The 21800-nt window shown below is 43.2% G+C and overlaps 1 protein-coding gene across 1 annotated transcript in view; it reads right to left on the reverse strand.

Annotated features, from left to right (window-relative positions):
• The window catches only part of NAV1 (neuron navigator 1), a 384551-nt gene that overhangs the window by 158778 nt on the left and 203973 nt on the right, over nucleotides 1-21800 (reverse strand). The window lies entirely within an intron of this gene.

Below are 21800 nucleotides of genomic sequence, written 5' to 3' on the forward strand. Positions count from 1 at the left end.
TGCTATCTATTACACACTTGTCAGGCTTCCATAAATATGGTATAATAATTAACTGGCCATTAAGCCCTGTGCAGTTACTAAATTTCAATTACTTCCAAACATGTTTAAAGACCGTTACTAATATAACAATCAATCATAAAGATTTCTGATGAATTTTTTACCTATATTTGGGAGTGCGTTCCATACTAAACTGTACCGAACCTAATCCAACATATACTGATCTTGTTTCTGGGACTATTCCAATAGAGCTTTATATTATAAGAAAAATGTATGTCAGAAAATGGATGGCCACTTTGAATCTTAGTAGGTTTGAAAGACACAGGAAGTCCAACTCTTTCCAAAGATACTTCACCATGGGATTGTGTGGTTAAAGCAGACTAGATTATGTAAACTACAGTTGTACAAGGGGTGACATGACAAGTATAGCATTGTACTGCTTTTGGCGGCCATCCCTATAAATCAAGGGTTGAAAACTTGTGACCCTCCAGATGTTTGGACTACAACCCCCATCAGCACTAGCCAGCATAGCCAATGGTGAGCAGGCTGATAGGAGTTGTAGGCCAAAACATCTGGAGGGTCAGAAGTTGCCCATCCCTGCTATAAATAGAGCTCCATTTACCACGGGGTGGAATGCTCTGCAGGTGACAATCCAATTTTAAGAACAAGCAAGAATTGAAACTGCAATAAAGCTCCCAAGGCAATGCAGCCTCCAACTCTGCCCAGATGCTTCCATGGGAGCTTCTAATGAGACTTGAAATGAATATTAATCTCAGATCATCTAGCACGAAGCTGACAGGGAAGGGAGAAATTCAAGGAAGCAGTTGCCCCTGGCAGGGTAAATAAATAAATAGATTTCTGATTATCTACTTGGCTATTACATATTCCAAAGGAACAAATCATGTCTGGAAAACAGAAGAGCTGTGATAAATTAATGGGAGTATAGAAGATCCAAAGTAAGAATAATTATCTAATGACAAATAAAAGTACTAATCCAATGATACGGTCCTAAGAGTTTAGCAGTTTTTGTTCAACACTTTGAGATTCTAGTTACATGAAGTTCCAAGTTTCTATTCAGCTTTATTTCCAGCAGCTCAGTTTGAAGATATTGGCCCCACTCAGTCTCTAGCTGCAGTGGACCTTTTCATAAGAGTTTTTAGGATAGCAGCCAGTGGACAACTGATGGAAAAATTCAATATACTGTGCATGCATGTGTGCACAAAGACATTATTAGCTCCCTAGTGGACTGCATTGCATTTATACCCCAAAAAAATCATTGGTCATTGCTGCGGTACATAGCTGAGTTACTATCTACTAAGCCATGATCAACTAAGTTGCTACAGTACATGGCAATGATTAATGAATAAGCATAGGCATACTCTTCATGCTTTGCACCTGTCAAAGAGCAGATAAATGTATGGGTGTGCTATAAATATGTGCGCCTGCTATAAGACTGCTGAGTTTGTATTACAATCTATAGCATCTCTGCTTTTCTTTTCAATGTTCTCTAAAACAGTACACACTCTCCCAAGGGCTGGAGGCGCCAGAGCTCATCTGAGCTCGGAAGCTAAGCAGGGTCAGCCCTGGTTAGTACTCGGATGGGGAACCACCTGGGAATCAGGCTTCCTGCACTGAGCAGGGGGTTGGACTCAGTGGTCTTGTAGGCCCCTTCCAACCCTATGATTCTATGAATCTATCAGCCTCAATAGCCACCTTGTTTTTAGGATGTTTATCAACATGCCACTGGAGTTTGAGGGGTTGATTTCCAGATCAGGAATTGAAATGCTCTGGTAAAAATGCAAGAGAATGGAATACCAGATGGCTTTCAGATAAAATGAAGATGTGTCTCAGAGATCAGAGCTGGAATTTCAGAGAACTGAGCAGCATCACCCCACAGTTAGTTATACATTTGCACTGCATTTATCTGCGTTGTTTCTGACTCACAGAAAAAGCATCTATGTGGAAAGGGGTGGAGAGGCCCCTGGAAGCAGTTCTTTGGACTAGTGGGTGGATGGTAAAGCAATTAAGAAGGGATGAGTTCAGAGCTGGGATTGCACTTTATACCACAATCTGCCAATTCCGGTCTTCTCCAATGCTTACATTTCCATACAAGCAGCCCGTCATCTGCTGCATCTGACCACAAGATGGCAGTAACAGGCTGGGCTAAAGTCAGAAATGTGCTTAGAAGAAACTGGTCTAGCAAAGCTTAAGAATATCCAGAGTAGCCTGTCTGTAACCTGTCTGCTCTGCAGGCAGCAATCCTAATAGCCTCTGAAACCCATTGTTGTTGTTCAGTCATTAAGTTGTGTCCGACTCTTCATGACCCCATGGACCATAGCATGCCAGGCTTTCCTGTCCTCCGCTCTTTCCTGGAGTGTGCTCAAATTCATATTCATTGCATCGGTGATGCTATCTAGCCATCTCATCCTCTGCCATCCCCTTCTCCTTTTGCCTTCAAAGCATCAGGGTCTTTTCCAGTGACTTTTCTCTTCGCATTTGGTGGCCAAAATATTTGAGCTTCAGCTTCAGTATCTGTCCTTCCAATGAGCACTCAGGGTTGATTTCCTTTAGGATGGACTGATTTGACCTCCTTGCAGTCCAGGGGACTTGTAAGAAGAGTCTTCTCCAGCACCACAGTTCGAAGGCATCAATTCTTCGGCGCTCAGCCTTCCTTATAGTCCAGTTCTCACAGCCATATGTTGCTACTGGGAAAACCATAGCTTTGATTATACGAATCTTTGTCGGCAAGGTGATGTCTCTGCTTCTTACTATGCTGTCTAGGTTTGCCATAGCTTTCCCCCCAAGGAGCAAGCGTCTTTTGATTTCATGGCTACAGTCACCGTCTGTGGTGATCTTGGAGCCCAAGAAAATAAAATCTGTCACTGCTTCCATTTCTTCCCCTTCTATATGCCAGGAAGTGATGGGGCCAGATACCATGATCTTCATTTTTTTAATGTCGAGTTTCAAACCAGCTTTTGCACTCTCCACTTTCACCCTCAACAAGAGGCTCTTTAGATCCTCTTCACTTTCTGCCATTAGGGTGGTATCATCTGCGTATCTGAGGTTGTTGATAATTCTCCCAGCAATCTTAATTCCGACCTGTGATTCATCTAACCCAGTGTTTCTCATGATGTACTCTTCATATAAATTAAAATATTAATAAATATTTATTAAACATTAAATATTAAATTTAATATTTAATATTTAAATACGAGGCTTCTTGACCCTCGTACAGGTTTCTCAGGAGACAGGTAAGGTGGTCTGGTACTCCCATCACTTTAAGAATTTGCCACAGTTTGCTGTGATCCACACAATCAAAAGCTTTAGCGTAGTCAATGAAGCAGAAATAGACGTTTTTCTGGAATTCTCTTGCTTTCTCCATGATGCCGCGAATGTTGGCGATTTGAACTCTAGTTCCTCTGCCTCTTCGAAACCCAGCTTGTACTTCCGGTAGTTCTCGGTTCGCATACTGCTGAAGCCTAGCTTGTAGGATTTTGAGCATCACCTTGCTGGCATGTGAAATGAGCGCAATTGTGCGGTAGTTTGAACACTCTTTGGCATTGCCCTTCTTTGGAATTGGAATGTAAACTGACCTTTTCCAGTCTTGTGGCCACTGTGGAGTGTTCCAAATTTGTTGGCATATTGAGTGCAGCACTTTAACAGCATCATCTTTTAAGATCTTAAATAGCTCAGCTGGAATACCGTCATCTCCGCTAGCTTTGTTGTTAGTAATGCTTCCTAAGGCCCACTTGACTTCACTCTCGAGGATGTCCGGCTCAAGTTCAGTGACCGCACTATCATGGTTATCAGGGACATTAAGATCTTTCCTGTATAGTTCTTCTGTGTATTCTTGCCACCTCTTCTTAATCTCATCTGCTTCTGTTAGGTCCCTGCCTTCTTTGTCCTTTATCATGCCCGTCTTTGCACAAAACGTTCCCTTGAGATCTCCAATTTTCTTGAAGAGATCTCTAGTCTTTCCCATTCTGTTGTTTTCCTCGATTTCTTTGCATTGTTCATTTAAGAAGGCCTTCTTGTCTCTCCTTGCTATTCTCTGGAACTCTGCATTCAGTTGGATATATCTTCCCCTTTCTCCCTTGCTTTTCACTTCCCTTCTTCCCTCAGCTACTTGTAAAGCCTCATCAGACAGCCACTTGGCTTTCTTGCATTTCTTTTTCTTGGGGATGGATTGAGTTGCTGCCTCCTGAACAATGTTATGGACCTCCGTCCATAGTTCCTCAGGCACTCTGTCTATCAGGTCTAATCCCTGAAATCTATTCATCACCTCCACTGTATATTCATAAGGGATATGATTTAGGTCATACCTGAACGGTTTAGTGGTTTTCCCTACGTTCTTCAATTTAAGCTGAAATTTTGCAAGAAGCAGCTCATGATCTGAGCCACAGTCAGCTCCAGGTCTTGTTTTGACTGACTGTATAGAGCTTCTCCATCTTTGGCTGCAAAGGACATAATCAATCTGATTTCGATATTGACCATCTGGTGATGTCCATGTGTAGAGTCGCCTCTTGTGCTGTTGGAAAAGAGTGTTTGCTATGATCAGCATGTTCTCTTGGCAAAACTCTATTAGCTTTTGTCCTGCTTCATTTTGTACACCAAGGCCATGCCTGCCTGTCATCCCGGTGATTTCTTGACTTCCTACTTTAGCATTCCAATCCCCTATTATGAAGAGGACATCTTTTTTTGGTGTTAGTTCTAGAAGGTGTCGGAGGTCTTCATAGAACCGATCAACCTCAGCTTCTTCGGCCTCAGTGGTTGGGGCATAGACTTGAATTACTGTGATGTTGAATGGCTTCCTTGGATTCGTACTGAGATCATTCTGTCATTTTTGAGATTGTACCCCAGTACTGCTTTTCCCACCCTTTTATTAACTATGAGTGCTTCTCCATTTCTTCTAAGGAATTCTTGCCCACAGTAGTAGATATAATGGTCACCTGAATTAAATTCGCCCATGCTTGTCCATTTTAGTTCGCTGATTCCCAAGATGTTGATGTTCAGTCTTGCCATCTCATGTTTGACCACCTCTAGCTTACCTTGATTCAATGATCTGACATTCCAGGTTCCTAAACAATATCGTTCTTTACAGCATCGGACTTTCTTTTCACCACCAGACACATCCACAGCTGAGTGTCCTTTCGGCTTTGGTCCAGCCGCTTCACTCTTTCTGGCGCTACTTGGAAATACCCTCTGCTCTTCCCCAGTAGTATATTGGACACCTTCCGATGTGAGGGGCTCATCTTCCAGCATCATATCTTTTAGCCTTGTGCTACATTCCATGGGGTTTTCTTGGCAAGAATACTGGAATGGGTTGCCATTTCCTTCTCCAGTGGACCACATTTTGTCAGAACTCTCCACCATGACCTGTCCATCTTGGGTGGCCCTGCACAGCATAGCTTATGGTTTCACTGAGTTACGCAAGCTCCTTCGCCACAACAAGGCAGTGATCCATGAAGGGGCTGAAACCCATTACTCAATAACAGATGGATCCCTTCCCAATGCTGAAGGGAGCTACATGGCTGGGTGATCAACAAAAGGAAAATCCCTTTTCCTATTACTAGGAACTCCACCACGTCTTTCTCTGCCAAACAGTATTTATCACACTAAAACAAGCAGACAGGAGTTGATACCCTTAGAGGAGCTGGAAGGGGCTATTTTGTACTGCTGTGCTTGAGTCCAAATTAAGGCCTTTTCAGATGTTTGTTTCTTTTATTTATTATTACATTTATATCCCACCTTTTTTCCTCCAAGGAATCCAAGGCTGCTTACATGATTCTCACCCTCTCCATTTTATCCTCACAGCAACCCTGTGAGGCAGGTTAGGCTGAGTATCAGTGACAGGCCCAAAATAACCCATGGAGTTTCATGGCCAAGTAGGGATTTGAACCTGGATCTCCCCAGTCCAACACTCTAACCACTACACCACAGTGGCTGAGTGTTGAGAAAGGCACATAATCTTTGTAAACCACCCAGAGAGCTTCAGCTATGGGGCAGTATAAAAATGAAATGAAGGAGGAAGAGGAGGAGGAGGAGTCTGAACCACCTCAAAATACACAAGAGTGATCAAGAAGCATTCCCACAACAAAATCTCCCTGTACATTCACATGATAGAGAGAAGGCCAGGTTAAGAGCCTTTTCCAATCTCATCTGATCTCGGAAGCTAAGCAGGGTCAACCCTGGTTAGTACTTGGATGGGTGACCGCCTGGGAATCAGGGGGTTGGACTCAATGGTCTTGTAGGCCTATGATTCTATAATTCCCCAGCTTTGCATATGCGAAGAGATCTAGGTGAGGAAGAGCATTCACCATTCCATGATGCCCCACCTACCTTCTGAAATGGCACTGAGCCATGGAGAATACAACACATCATGTCCTCTTCAAGATTTGAATGTGTTTCAAACTAAGGACACTGTGGGTACTTCTGTTCCAGCTTAACAGAGTCTCCAATGAATTTGGCATGTTTTCTCACTGTCTCAGCTGCAGCCAATCTGCACTTGTGGTGACATTCAATTGGAAACAAACCAATGGCTCACAGGGTGGCCACTTACACATGCCCCCCCCCCCGCCACAAGAGGAATCACACAAAAAAGAACACAGAGATCTGCATAAAATTTGCATAGCCAATGTATATGTATAGATGGAAATTTAGAAATAATTAGTATAATTTAAACAGAAATACAATACACATCATAGTGGGGATAAAAGATTGTGACCAGGTGACCTGTGTGCCTGCTCAGTCTGCTTTCCAAATGCTAACTGCTGATGGGCAACTTCAAAGGCTCTGCTCTCCTTTCTTATGGTTCTTTATCTTTAAACCAAACTTGGACCAAACAGACAATGCCTTCAAACAGTGGACTGTCCTCTCAAAGCCCTTCAAACCGAGGACTGTCCTGTGTAAAGTAGGACACATGGCCACCCTAAAGACTCATAATTCTGTGCCCACATTGAATCAAAACTAGAATCACATTGCAATATACATACCATGAGGGAGGTTTGGCTCAGCCCCCACCACCACTCTGGAACTCCTGACAACATTAGGCTTCTTTGTTCTAACTTGTTCCCCAATCATCACTGGCTCTTTGGACTCCATGGTCCTGCTATCCCACTGCATATATCCTCATAAGAAACAATGGAAAATAAAGGTGACTGCTGAATAGTAGTCTGTGTCTAAGGACAGGACTCTGAACCAGTGTGTTCCAGCCCCCTGCTAATTTTGTAACAACATATACAGTTGACCCCAGAAAAAAGAGAAGTGTTTGGAAACACCATTTTTTGGACTAGCTTCCAGCAGAAATCAGATCCACCACTGCATTTCATGGAAAAGGAGAGTTATTTTGTGCAACCTTCTTGGCCTGAGCACCCTAACAGGCCACAAATGGCAGTACTGCCTTAATAGTGTTTTGCCCTTATGAGACAACACTGCCAATGTTTCATTTCAGCAAAGGACCCACCATTTATTTAAAGTTTCCATTAAGGACATGTTTAAGGGTTTCCTGCCAACCCCTTTCTTCACTACACAATTTCTCTCAGCAAGATGGAACAGGAGGGTTGCTACAGCAACACTGACAGAAACAGGAGCATCACTGGTAGGAAGCAAACACTAAACAGGTTCCACTTTTCCCAAGATGCCCACAATCAAGAGGGTGCAGTCTGTCACACAGAGAGAAATGTACAGATAAACTGTTAAGAGAGTCCTCTGTATCTTATTACATTAATCAAAAATTACATTGGGATCTAACAGCATTTTAACTTTTTGGTATGAATAGAGAGAATAAATAGCTCTCCTACACTGGCAGTTTTGAAACCGAGGAACTCCAGACTCCAACACTGCTTATATCCAGAATGTCTCAGCTCTTTTCAGACTTTTCGTGAGCAATTCCTGTGTGGCTCAATAGGCTTTACTTGCAGTTCCACCCTACTTCTATGCTAATAGAGGAAAGGTTCACTCATACTCAGAGTGCTAATGGGCTCTGCAACAGTGGGATACAAATGTGATAAATATACATTTCTTTGACTCAGGCACAGGGCAGTTAAAGGATCATGGGGAGGAGCGGTTCCCGCAAGAGTGTTTAAAGACAGAGTGGTGATTATAATTCACCTTAGAAAGAATGGGAATACTTCCAGCAAATTACCTGGTATTAAAATGATGTAAGATTGCACGAACTACCCCAAAGACACTGAAACATTGGGGAGGGAAAAGTAGCCCTGTTACCATAGCATATATGACTTGACTTTGGGAAGCAATGAATAATCAAAGTGTGCTAAAAGACAACTATTCCTTAATTAAATGGTCTTAAGAATACACCCTAAAGTGTGAGATGGTGACAAATGCACATAACGACATAGGGTTGTATCCAATGTTAGCCTTACTTAGAGTAAAGTAATTGAAATTAATAGGACTTGTTAGACAACATTAGATACAACCCATAAAGAGAGTCCTGCTGCATCTGACCAAAAGCCTATCTAGTCCAGCATCCTCTTTCCCAGAGTGGCCAACCAGAGGACATGAGACCAATAGCTTTCTCCCAGTGTTGTTCACCAGCAACTGATATTCAGAGACATCCTGCCTCTGATCTTGGAGATCGTATACAGCCATCAAGACTAGTAGCCATGATAGACATATCTTCTAATCCCCTCTTTGTTGTTGTTGTTGTTGTTGTTCAGTCATTCAGTCGTGTCCGACTCTTCGTGACCCCATGGACCATAGCACGCCAGGCCTTCCTGTCCTCTGCTCTCTCCTGGAGCGTGCTCAAGTTCATATTCATTGCATCAGTGATGCTATCTAGCCATCTCATCCTCTGCCATCCCCTTCTCCTTTTGCCTTCAGTCTTTCCCAGCATCAGGGTCTTTTCCAGGGAGTTTTCTCTTCGCATTAGGTGGCCAAAATATTGGAGCTTCAGCTTCAGTATCTCTCCTTCCAATGAGCACTCACGGTTGATTTCCTTTAGGATGGACTGATTTGACCTCCTTGCAGTCCAGGGGACTCGTAACAGTCTTCTCCAGCACCACAGTTCGAAAGCATTAATTCTTCGGCGCTCAGCCTTCCTTATAGTCCAGCTCTCACAGCCATACATTACAACTGGGAAAACCATAGCTTTGATTAGACGGACCTTTGTCGGCAAGGTGATGTCTCTGCTTCTTACTATGCTGTCTAGGTTGGCCATAGCTTTCCTCCCAAGGAGCAAGCGTCTTTTAATTTCATGGCTACAGTCACCGTCTGCGGTGATCTTGGAGCCCAAGAAGGTAAAATCTGTCACTGCTTCCATTTCTTCCCCTTCTATATGCCAGGAAGTGATACGGCCAGATGCCATGATCTTCGTTTTTTTAATGTTGAGTTTCAAACCAGCTTTTGCACTCTCCTCTTTCACCCTCAACAAGAGGCTCTTTAGATCCTCTTCGCTTTCTGCCATTAGGGTGATATCGTCTGCATTTCGGAGGTTGTTGATAATTCTCCCAGCAATCTTAATTCCAACCTCTGATTCATCCAACCCGGCATTTCTCATGATGTACTCTGCATATAAGTTAAATAAGCAGGGTGACAATATGCAGCCTTGTCGTACTCCTTTCCCAATTTTGAACCAATCGGTTGTTCCATCTCTGGTTCTTACTGTTGCTTCTTGACCCTCGTACAGGTTTCTCAGGAGACAGGTAAGGTGGTCTGGTACTCCCATCACTTTCAGAATTTGCCACAGTTTGTTGTGATCCACACAATCAAAGGCTTTAGCGTAGTCAATGAAGCAGAAATAGACGTTTTTCTGGAATTCTCTTGCTTTCTCCATGATGCCGCGAATGTTGGCGATTTGATCTCTAGTTCCTCTGCCTCTTCTAAACCCAGCTTGTTCTTCCGGTAGTTCTCGGTTCGCATACTGCTGAAGCCTAGCTTGTAGGATTTTGAGCATCACCTTGCTGGCATGTGAAATGAGCGCAATTGTGCGGTAGTCTGAACACTCTTTGGCGTTGCCCTTCTTTGGAATTGGAATGTAAACTGATCTTTTCCAGTCTTGTGGCCACTGTTGAGTGTTCCAGATTTGTTGGCATATTGAGTGCAGCACTTTAACAGCATCATCTTTGAGGATTTTAAATAGCTCACCTGGAATACTGTCATCTCCGCTAGCTTTGTTGTTACTAATGCTTCCTAAGGCCCACTTGACTTCACTCTCGAGGATGTCCAGCTCAAGTTCAGTGACCGCACTATCATGGCTATCAGGGACATTCAGATCTTTCCTGTATAGTTCTTCTGTGTATTCTTGCCACCTCTTCTTAATCTCATCTGCTTCTGTTAGGTCCCTGCCTTCTTTGTCCTTTATCATGCCCGTCTTTGCACAAAACGTTCCCTTGAGATCTCCAATTTTCTTGAAGAGATCTCTAGTCTTTCCCATTCTGTTGTTTTCCTCGATTTCTTTGCATTGTTCATTTAAGAAGGCCTTCTTGTCTCTCCTTGCTATTCTCTGGAACTCTGCATTCAGTTGGGTATATCTTCCCCTTTCTCCCTTGCTTTTCGCTGCCCTTCTTTCCTCAGCTACTTGTAAAGCCTCATCAGACAGCCACTTGGCTTTCTTGCATTTCTTTTTCTTGGGGATGGATTTCGTTGCTGCCTCCTGAACAATGTTACGGACCTCCGTCCATAGTTCCTCAGGCACTCTGACTATCAGGTCTAATCCCTGAAATCTATTCATCACCTCCACTGTATATTCATAAGGGATATGATTTAGGTCATACCTGAACGGTTTAGTGGTTTTCCCGACGTTCTTCAATTTAAGCCAAAATTTTGCAAGAAGCAGCTCATGATCTGAGCCACAGTCAGCTCCAGGTCTTGTTTTTACGGACTGTATGGAGCTTCTCCATCTTTGGCTGCAAAGGACATAATCAATCTGATTTCGATATTGACCATCTGGTGATGTCCATGTGTAGAGTCACCTCTTGTGCTGTTGGAAAAGAGTGTTTGCTATGATAAGCATGTTCTCTTGGCAAAACTCTATTAGCTTTTGTCCTGCTTCGTTTTGTACACCAAGGCCATGCCTGCCTGTTATCCCGGTGATTTCTTGACTTCCTACTTTAGCATTCCAATCCCCTATGATGAAGAGGACATCTTTTTTTGGTGTTAGTTCTAGAAGGTGTTTTAGGTCTTCATAGAACCGATCAACCTCAGCTTCTTCGGGATCAGTGGTTGGGGCATAGACTTGAATTACTGTGATGTTGAATGGTTTGCCTTGGATTCGTACTGAGATCATTCTATCATTTTTAAGATTGTACCCCAGTACTGCTTTTCCCACCCTTTTGTTGACTATGAGTGTTACTCCATTTCTTCTAAGGGATTCTTGCCCACAATAGTAGATATGGTCACCTGAATTAAATTCGCCCATGCCTGTCCATTTTAGTTCGCTGATTCCCAAGATGTCGATGTTCAATCTTGCCATCTCATGTTTGACCAGCTCCAGCTTACCTTGATTCATTGATCTGACATTCCAGGTTCCTAAACAATATTGTTCTTTACAGCATCGGATTTTCTTTTCACTACCAGACACATCCACAGCTGAGTGTCCTTTCGGGTTTGGCCCAACCGCTTCACTCTTTCTGGCGCTACTTGGAAATACCCTCTGCTCTTCCCCAGTAGCATATTGGACACCTTCCGATGTGAGGGGCTCATCTTCCGGCATCATATCTTTTAGCCTTGTGATACGTTCCATGGGGTTTTCTTGGCAAGAATACTGGAGTGGGTTGCCATTTCCTTCTCCAGTGGACCACATTTTGTCAGAACTCTCTGCCATGATCTGTCTGTCTTGGGTGGCCCTGCACGGCATAGCTTATGGCTTCACTGAGTTACGCAAGCCCCTTCACCACAACAAGGCAGTGATCATCTAAATTGGAGGCCATCTTGCAATACAAAGTTCCATAGCTTAACTATATGCTATATGAAGTACTTTCCTTTGTCTGTCCTGAATCTCCCACCATTCTGTTTCATTAGATGACCCTAGTCTTCTCTCTTTCCACTTTTTCCATATCATGCATAATTTTATACACTTCTATCATGTCCCCTACTTCCTTGTCTTTTTTTTCTAAAGAAAATAACCCCCAACATTATAACCTTTCCTCATAGGGGAGTTGCTCTGGCCTCCTGATCATTTTCATTGTCCTTTTCTGCTTCTTTTACAACTTTACAATATTCCCTTGGATGGAATATAAATAAGTGATCTGAGCTCAGAAATATGGAGTGTTATTTATTCCAGATTAATTTATCTGGGCAAAAAGAGTTTATGGATGCCTGTTACATACCTACATTGCATATCTCACTGCTAATAACTACCAATCCCCAAACTAAGGGAATTTCCCTTCAAGACTGAGCACTCAAAGCCCCCAGAATCAGCACTGACTTTTGCTGACATGGGTGTTAGTGGAGAACAGTGGATGTGGTACAGGAAAGGCAAAGTTCATTTAACATTTTACAAGAAGCTGGATGAAAAAGATCAAAGGCTACAGTGGAAAGTAGCTGATGATTTAGGCAAGGAAAGTTATTTTATTTTCTACAGTGGAAAGCAAGGAAAGATTTAGGCAAGTTATTTTATGAAAAATAACCAGAAATTTTATTTCCTGCATAGATTCTTTGCTATCACTATACCCACTATCATAGTGCTGCCATCAAGTGTGAAAGCTACCCAATGAATGCAGCCCAGCAATTTAGTACAACAGATTACTGTCAGCCATAGCCCTATGATAATGTTATACAATATCTATCAATATATCCATCCATCCATTTCTCCAACTATATATCCATCCATTCATCTATACACATACCAAGACAGACAGACAGACAGACAGACTACTAAATTCATGGCAGTATTCATCTCCCAGTCCCAAACAAGTGCAATTCAGCACAAGGATGGATGGAAGATTTCTAAAGACAAGTAGTAAAAGAAAGGGATGGGTTGCTTTTCTTGTGCAGTGAAACACTGACTGAATAAACAACATGACACTAAAGGAATGAACACTGTACTATATGCAGATATAAGCGAGATTTCACAGCTGCAATAAAACAGGCATACAACACAGGGCCAAAATCCTGAATAGCTGTGGCTGTTAGTTTTCTCCTTCTGGTCTCTGTTGACCTTCTATTTGGAAGTGAAAGAGTACCAGCCACAGCAACTTTGCAAATCCTAGCACAAGCATTTATGTTCTGCTTCCTGCCACCTTCCCAGTGACCCTGCCTAATGCTCTTGACACCTTCACTGTTTGGAACTCAAATATATTTCTAGGTTAATCATTTCCAAACTCATAAATGGGTCTGAATTCTGCAAACAGAACTCAGTGCTGAAGGCCACTTACAGATCTATGCATATTAAGGCATGTCAGTAATCCCAATTTGATCTCTGCTTCCATTATCATTCTGAAGGGGGCCCTTCATTATCTAGCTAACCCTGTCTCTCCCTATATTGAAGGTTTGAACTCTATCTGGTATGACAGCCTGCAACAAGCTTCAACATGTCCACATGATATCAGTGATGACAGATCAGGTGCTGGGTTGGCAAAAACAGCTTGGCAGCCCCTGATAAAACAGTCATGGTCTGATATTTATGATAGCCACCTAAATGTGGGTCAGCAACACAACTCCTCTCTCCTCTGTATCACTTGGGACATGAAATGCATCCTATAGAAAGCCGCATGAACAACATCCTTGGCACATCAGCCATTTCTCAAGTAATTTGTCTCACATATTCTACCATGCCTCTAAAGACAATTGTGGATACTGCCCCTAATATCCACACCTAAGACCATCTGCACAACGTGTGAACAGAAATCTCCATCCTGCATTCAATAAGCATAAGAATGGGCCAGGATCATTTTTGACTATTTCTTAATGCCAGTATGACTGGTCACAGCTTTTCTGGCATCCTAAGCAAAATATCAAAATGACTCCCTTTGTCCATATCCAATATCCAGTCCTCGAGTTACTGAGCCTGGTTGGCTCTGTTCAGCCGTCTTTGCTCAGATGGCTAAAATCTGAAGACCTTTTCTGTTGTTATAGAGCAGGGGTGTTGAATCTCTTTCAGTCCAAGGCCTGAATTCCATTTCAGAGAAGGTCTTGGGGGCTGCATTTCAGTGATGGGCAGGGCTGAAGGCAAAACAGAGCAGGGCCAAAAGGAAAGGAGGTGGGACCAAAATGCCAGCACTTTTTAGCTTAAAGCTCTTCCTGCCAGTAAGTAAGCTTTAGGAGAGGCATTTCAACCTTTTAGAATGGGATAAAAACTGCACAGGAGCTGAGCAAACACCAATCAGTGGTTGGGGAAAAGAAGGGGGAGCCATCTGGGGACCCCTGAGGGCCTGATCCCCAGGTCTGAGGCTCTCCACCCCTGTTATAAAGGCTTCAAAAGAATGTACAGATGGCATTGCGGTAGGAGGCTCATTCTGCAATCTATGCATGTTTATTATGTATGTAGAGAGCCCTGTCATGTACACAATGCCACTCTCTGCTCCCATGCATGTTTAAGCCCAAATAACATCTGAACAGGGCTTGTACTAGGGCTCATCAAGGCAAAAGCCACAATACTCCCACTTTCTCTCCCAAACATTTTTAGTGGCCATACTTATTTGTTGTCACTCAGGGATGGAAAAAGAATTAAACACATCTCATTAGCACTCAGGGACTGATCTGTATCTTAAATCCTCAACACTTCCTTACAGAATTAGCTACATTTCTTGAACTGCAAGTGGGGCTTTTATACTTGAAATGTTTGCTGACAATCTTGCCATGGAAAATATCTGCATTTGCTGAACTGCTTTCTGTTTGCAACAAGTTTCTTTTCCAAACAGCTAATAAATTGCTCTGGGATATGAACAGTACCCAAAGTTCAGTTCTACACTCATGTTTATTTTTTACTTGTCCTAGACTTCTATTAGTCTGGAGATTTGGATAGCCCAAGGAAAACCAGTTATGAGAACTACTTGAGGCATTTTACTCCCATGTGCCTGCCCTCATTTACATAACATTCATCCTAAGCAGCCATTCTGACCCCATCAGCCCTAGACAGTGCCTGTAAGGCCCTGAGTCATGTACACACATGTTGCTTGTATCACGAGTTACTGCCTCCAAGAACGAGTTCATCAGGGAATGTCATCTGATTACCCACTCTGCACACTTGCTATCATAGCTCTGCCCCCTTCCTCCGCAACATCACATGCTAATGTATTTGAAAATATATCTTGCTCACATTTGCCCCTAAAATCATCATAGCATTTGCTTACCTGGCCCAGACACCGACCCTTGTGTTGATCTCTCTGTCCCTCTCTCTCTTTCAATCTCTGTGATTCATTTTAATATTGCTACCTAATTCAGGGCTAGGCTTTGTCATGTACTTGTTAACATGCAATTACATAAAGGAAGGGAAAGCCTAGGGAAGCTTTGGATAGGGAGACATTTTTCTCCCTCTCTCAGAATACTAGAAGCTGGGGTCATCCCATGTAGCTGATTGGTGGGAGATTCAGGACAGATAAAAGGAAGTACTTCTTCACAGTGCATAGTTAAGCTATGGAATGCACTTCCACAAGATGTAGTAATGGCTACCAATCCGGAAGGCTTTAAAAGGGGTTAGACAAATTCCTGGAGGAGAAGGCTATGAATGGCTACTAGTCCTGATGGCTATATGCTACCTCCAGTCTCAGAGGCAGTATGCCTATGTATATCAGTTGCTGGGGAACATGGGTGGGAGGGTGCTGTTGCATTTATGTCCCACTTGTGGGTTTCCCATGGGCAACTGGTTGGCCACTGTGTGAACAAAATGCTGGACTAGATGGACCCTTGGTCTCATCCAGCATGGCTCTTCTTATGTTCTTATGAAACTAAGTTTCTGTCCAAACCTGGCAGTGTGAACTCCTGACAGAGTGCTTGATTCCCACAGTAGAGGGTGATGTTCCCAATATTAATGCGAGGTGTAGAGAAGCTTTTGTTTAAAAGACTTGGGCCAGTAGGTCAATATGCCTGGTCCTAAATTTGGTAGCAATATTAAAAAGAACAAACCTTGCAGACAGAGCACCAGACATCTTGGTTTCTGGGTGAGTAAAGCAAGTACCATGGTGGTTGTCTAAAGCTAAAATAATCTAAAACTGAATTTAAAATAAGCTTTGTTGTCATAGAGCCAAAAATTAGACTTTTTAAAGCAATCCTATCAAACTAAAGGGATCAGTGTTCTGCCTCTGCAAAACTAAGGTCACCTTGAGCAATCCAGATAAACCAAAGGATATGGTTAGCTATATAGTCAGCACAATATCTCACTGTGTCGGACTGTCCAACTCAGGCACCCATTTGGGGAAGGAACAGAGTGGTCAGATATTATAGTAGTTGTAGTATCAATAAATTACTGGCATTTCCATCATCCCTGGTGATATTATTTTGTTCTTCACTGCCCATGAAAAAAGATTTATCTCCTTAATCCCAAAATATTAAAAAGGAAACAGTCCATTCTGCAGTGGTACAATCCATTCTACCATCTCACTTTTCCCCCATTCTGTTGCTCGTATAGACCCAGATTATTGAAGAAACAATGGAATTTTCACAGCCCACAATTCTGTCTCACATGTGGCTGAGCTTACTCTGTGCTAGGAAGGTGGTCTCTGCAATGCAATAAGCTTCACTCCCCAACATTAGACGCAAAATACACACATACACACTTATTTTCAGGCTTTCCTAGAAATCATCCCTGTGGCTTGGGATATGTGTGTGTGGGCTAAACCTCAGCTTTCTGGATGGCGTGGGAGTTGGAGAGTTGGCCCCTTGTTTTGAACAACAATATACAAATACAACCCCACCCTATTCAGACTTTTCTACAAAGCAGCAGGGTGTATTGGAGCATATGTGTACCAAGTTTTGGCTTCCTAGTCAGTAGAGGAGTACTTGTGTACCCTTTGGGGTACATGTTGAGCCCCCTGTTTTAGGGGAGAAATGCAGAAGTGTCACATATTCTGAATGCTGCAGCAATTGGGTCACTTTGAACTACATATTATGAAATTTCAGGGCTCTCACCCATTGGAGCACACCCTAAAAATGATATCCCCAAGAACGAGTGAGTGAGGTGTAAACCTCTAATATAAAGCCTCTAAAAAAAATTCCCTCAACTATACATCCCAGCCAGACCACAGCTAGTAACAGAACACAAAGATATTGCTTCCTACTCCTTTAGAATCTTACATACCCTACCCCTTAAGAAGCACTCATTCATCCTTATGAACTCTAATGGGATCCTTATGTGCAGACTATCTGTGGTTATTCTAGACTGCCGTTATGTCTTTCCTTTGTGAGGAGCAACAACATCACTCAAAATCCTACAATGGCTAGCTGATCCCCATATCTCCTTCTGAACACCCTGTGTTGCTATGGAGATGGCAGCCGTGCCTTTACTAAACAAACAGAGGTCATGAAAGCACCAGAGAAAGGGGGATACTGCTGAACAGCAGAGAAAGATGAGTGATATCTGAGCAGAGAAGGAAACTGCATGAATGGGTCTAGAAACAAAAGTAGGATCGACAGGGAGCACAGTCCCATTACCAGCAGAGTATGGGACCTGAGGGATATCAGGCAGGGATTCAGCATGTATGCTGAATAATCCAACTCTGGGCAAAAGAGGGGACTGCAGAGAGCCCAGCTACACCAGCCAAGCAAGGCACCAATAGGCCAGAGAGATACACTCCCTGGCCCCTACTAAAGCTTCTGCCTCAGCCTTATTAAGTTGCCTGAGCAAACTTCTCAGCCTTCTCTGGGGCTACTCCCTACTTAGGGAGGCCTGCCTAGCCCCTTCTCTGCTGGCCCCTTCTCTTTCATCAGCAGGTGAAAACCTTCCTGTTTGTTTTTCTGCTACTGGTTTTTGCTTTAGTTGGCTGCTCTTATACCTGTCAAAAAAAAAAAAAAACCCAGGAAGATATTCTCAAGTGCTTGAAAATGCTTTAATAAGTCCAACAAGTTTTGGAAAGATATTTCCTCCTTCATATACCTGCTGTTATTCCTGCTCTTATTGTTCTTATCTGCAACTGTTTTTATTATTGTGCTTTTCATTTGTTTATTGTACTTGTAAATTGCTGTTGTTAGACACCTTGTGCACCTACTGCAGAAAAGTGGGGTATACATTTAAAGAATAAATATATAAACTAGGAGACCTGTTCTTGCTGACTACAGTTCATCTTCACCTTTGCCTTACCCCATCCTCAACTGCACAGGAGCTGGATCTGACAGCACCCAGCTGCAGGCTTTGCAACCCCCACATATATCTGGTTCCCCTTTGTGAAAGTAAGAAACAGCAAGGCTTAAGCGCTGGCTAATAGACAGCAGAGATGCAGGCTAATGGCTCCAGCTTCTCTCAGATTCCCCCATCCTCCAGAAAGCAGTTTTTCCATGCTTACTACGAAAACATTTCTCACTTGTCACCTGGTAAAAGGGTGAACTCAGAAACAGCATTCTTAAGCAGCAAATGTCATCTGTCCCCTTTCACAAAGACAATTTAGCCACACCAGCAAGGCATCATTCAAAAGCCGGTGGCATCCAGGGCTGCAGTGTTCTCTGACATATTTGTACCCTGCCCTTTATCCAAAGCACCAAAGGCAGCATACATGAGATGTCCCCATGTTATCTTCACAACTACCCTGCGAGACATGTTAGGGTTAGAGTGACTTGCCCAAGGCTACCTAGTAGGGATGTCAGAGAAATCCACAGTGGAAATAAATGAGTGTGGATTTCGATGAATCCAACCAGCAGATTCTGCAGCAGACTGATTTTCCTCTGGCGGATTCTGCCGACTTGTGGGCTGTTTTTGTAACTTTCCTGATTTTGCGCAAATTTCATAGTAAAAAAATGCACCAAAAGAACCGGCCAGAAATGTGTATTTACCCATAGGGTAAAGCATAAAAATGCACATTTGGGGGGAATTTGCACAAATTCAGGAACTAAAAATAAATCCGATTCCATCGATGGGCGGACTGTGGAATGAAAGGTGCCTGTCAATCTGTGAAATACAGACAGAATGGATTTTACATAATCCATACAGCCATACTACCTAGCGAGCTATATGGCTGAGTAGGGATTTCAGCTGAACATCCACTGCACTACACCAAATTCAAATCCCCAAACTTAACATGGTAAAATTGGACTCTGAATCCCTGTAACCCTCTTAGTACTCAACTACCTCAGTCCCTATAGCCCAAATTCCACTGCAATTGGAATTCAAGCTCATAGTCTCCAACGACCTCAAGAGAGCACTCTTCTGTCATTGTGAGCACAAAAGCAGCTAACCCAATGGGAACCAGCTGGGCTGAGGCAGCTCTGCCTCAAAAGTGTATCTGTGACATCAGATTAAGTCAGCTAATGACATCAAGTAGAAAGGACAGAAATCAAAGAGGAGATTGAGAGAAGAGCAGAACAATCAAGGAATTTTGACTACACCCAAACCTTGTTGATGGGCTCTTTGATAGTACAGCATGTCAACACACTGGTCCTAGCATACAGATTTGTCCCATATATTAGATCTCTGGTAAATCTAAAACTCAATGGATCCATTAAAAAAAGATGCACACCTCTACTCACTTTCTGAGAGTTCTCCCATCTCCTGTAGACACATAACCATAAGCTGGATAGGTCACTGGTAAAATAAAGGAGTGCAGGCCATAGAAGAAGCCTCCCATTTGCCTGGAAAGGCACCTGCCCAAAAAGGTATGGAAGAGGCAAGAGACAAAGATGTGTGGTGGGGAAGGAGTGCTACAGATCCTCCCCCTGCCACAAAAGGAAGTGGAAGAAAACTATGGGAAAAGCTGAATGTCAGTGGCTTGGAAGGCAGCCTATCACCTACCTTCCTGCTCCAAAGTCCCAGCTCTGTCACAGACAGATGGAAGCCAGCCCAAGGAGAACTGCTCTTTATATATGTTCCTTGCAAGGAAGGGCAAGATATACAGTAAATCTCAGCATTTATTGATCTATATATTTATTACATTTCTATACTACCCATCAGCCGAAGTTCTCTGGACGGTTCACAAAACAAAATGTAATTAAAACCATAAAATACAATAACATAGTAAAACATAGTATAAAAACCGTAAGTTTAAATCAGAATAAATCCAAGTAGGAACCAAGATAGAGCAGTGCAAAGATCTAAAAACACACTTAACACAATTTTAATACTGAAGGATTAGAAAGCCTAGGAAAATAAAAAGATCTTCATCTGGTGTTGAAAAGACCACAATGTAGGTGCCAGGTGAGCCTCTCTGGGGAGGCCATTCCACAACTGGGGAGCCACCACTGGAAAGGCCCTCTCCTTAGTAGCCACCCAGCTCACTTCCTTTGGCAGGGGCTCCCAGAGAAGGTCTGCTGAAGGTGACCTTAGGGTTTGGGCAGGTATATATGTGGGAAGAGACAATCCTTCAGGCAGCCCCAAGCCATTTAGGACTTTGCATGTTAATACCAGCACTCTGAATTGGGCCCGGAAATGGACTGGAAGCCAGTGCAGATCATAAACCACTGATTTAAGATGATCATATCGGCCAGTCTCCATTAACAATCTCACTGCCTTATTTTGGACCAGCTGAAGTTTCTGGACCATTTTCAATGGCGGACCCACGTATAAGACATTGCAATAATCCAAACAAGAGGTTACCAGAGCATGGATAACTTGGTATATCAACCTAAGCTGATAAAAGGTGCTCTGGGCCATTGAGGCTACCTGTGCCTCTGATGACTGTGCTAAAACCAAGAGCACCCACAAACTATGATCCTGATCCTTTAGGGGGAGTGCACCCCTCTCCAAAACAGGTTGAATATCACTCATCTGGGCAGAAGAACCACCCTCTAACAGTACTTCCATCTTATCTGGATTGAGTCTCAGTTAATTGGCCCCTATCCAGTCACCCACCCAGGCACTAATTCAGAACACCCACTGCCTCCCCTAGGTTTGATGAAAAGGAGAGACAGAGGTGGGTATCATCGGCATATTAGTAACACCTCAGTCCATATCTCTGGAAAATCTCCCACAGCAGTTTCATGTAGATGTTGAATAGCATGGGGGATAAAATAGAGCTCTGTGGCACCTCATGGCATAACTGCCAAGGGAAAGAACAATAATCCCCCAGCACCACCTTCTGGAATTGGCCATCCAAGAAGGAGCAGAACCACTACAGTGCAGTACTTCCAACACCCAGCCCAGATAGCCTATCCAGAAGGATACCATGTTTGATGGTATCAAAAGCCGCTGAGAGGTCCAACAGAATCAACAGGGTGGCATTCTCACTGTCCCTTTCTTGGCAAAGGTCATTTCACAGGGCAACCAAGGCAGTTTCCATTCCAAAACCAAGCTGAAAGCCCAACTGAAATGGATCTAGATAATCAATTTCACTCGAGTGGCAGGAGTTGGCCATCAACCACCCTCTCAAGCACCTTGCCTAGGAAGGGGACGTTAGCAACTGATCTATAGTTGTCAACATCTTCTGGGTCCATGTTAAGCTTTTTCAGGAGTGGCCTAATAACAATCTCCTTTAAAGCAGCCAGCACCACCCCGCTCTCAAGGAGGAGTTGACAACCTCCTGGATCCAACCAGACATTCCCTCCCTAATAGGTTTAATGAACCATGAAGGGCAAGGGTCAGGCATACATGTGGTTGACCGGACTTGGCCAAGCACCTTGGCTGCATCCTCAGGCCTCAACACCCAAAACTCCTCCAATAAAACTAGACCAGTTGGTGTTCTGGATACCTCTACAATTAACAATTCCATTAACAGTGGTATCCAAGTCATGATGAATATAAGTGACTTTATCTTCAAAGTGTCAGGCAA

The sequence above is a fragment of the Heloderma suspectum genome, chromosome 4, assembly GCF_057233095.1.
Source record: "Heloderma suspectum isolate Gila_16-S chromosome 4, 16-S_ref, whole genome shotgun sequence".
NCBI lineage: Eukaryota > Metazoa > Chordata > Lepidosauria > Squamata > Helodermatidae > Heloderma > Heloderma suspectum.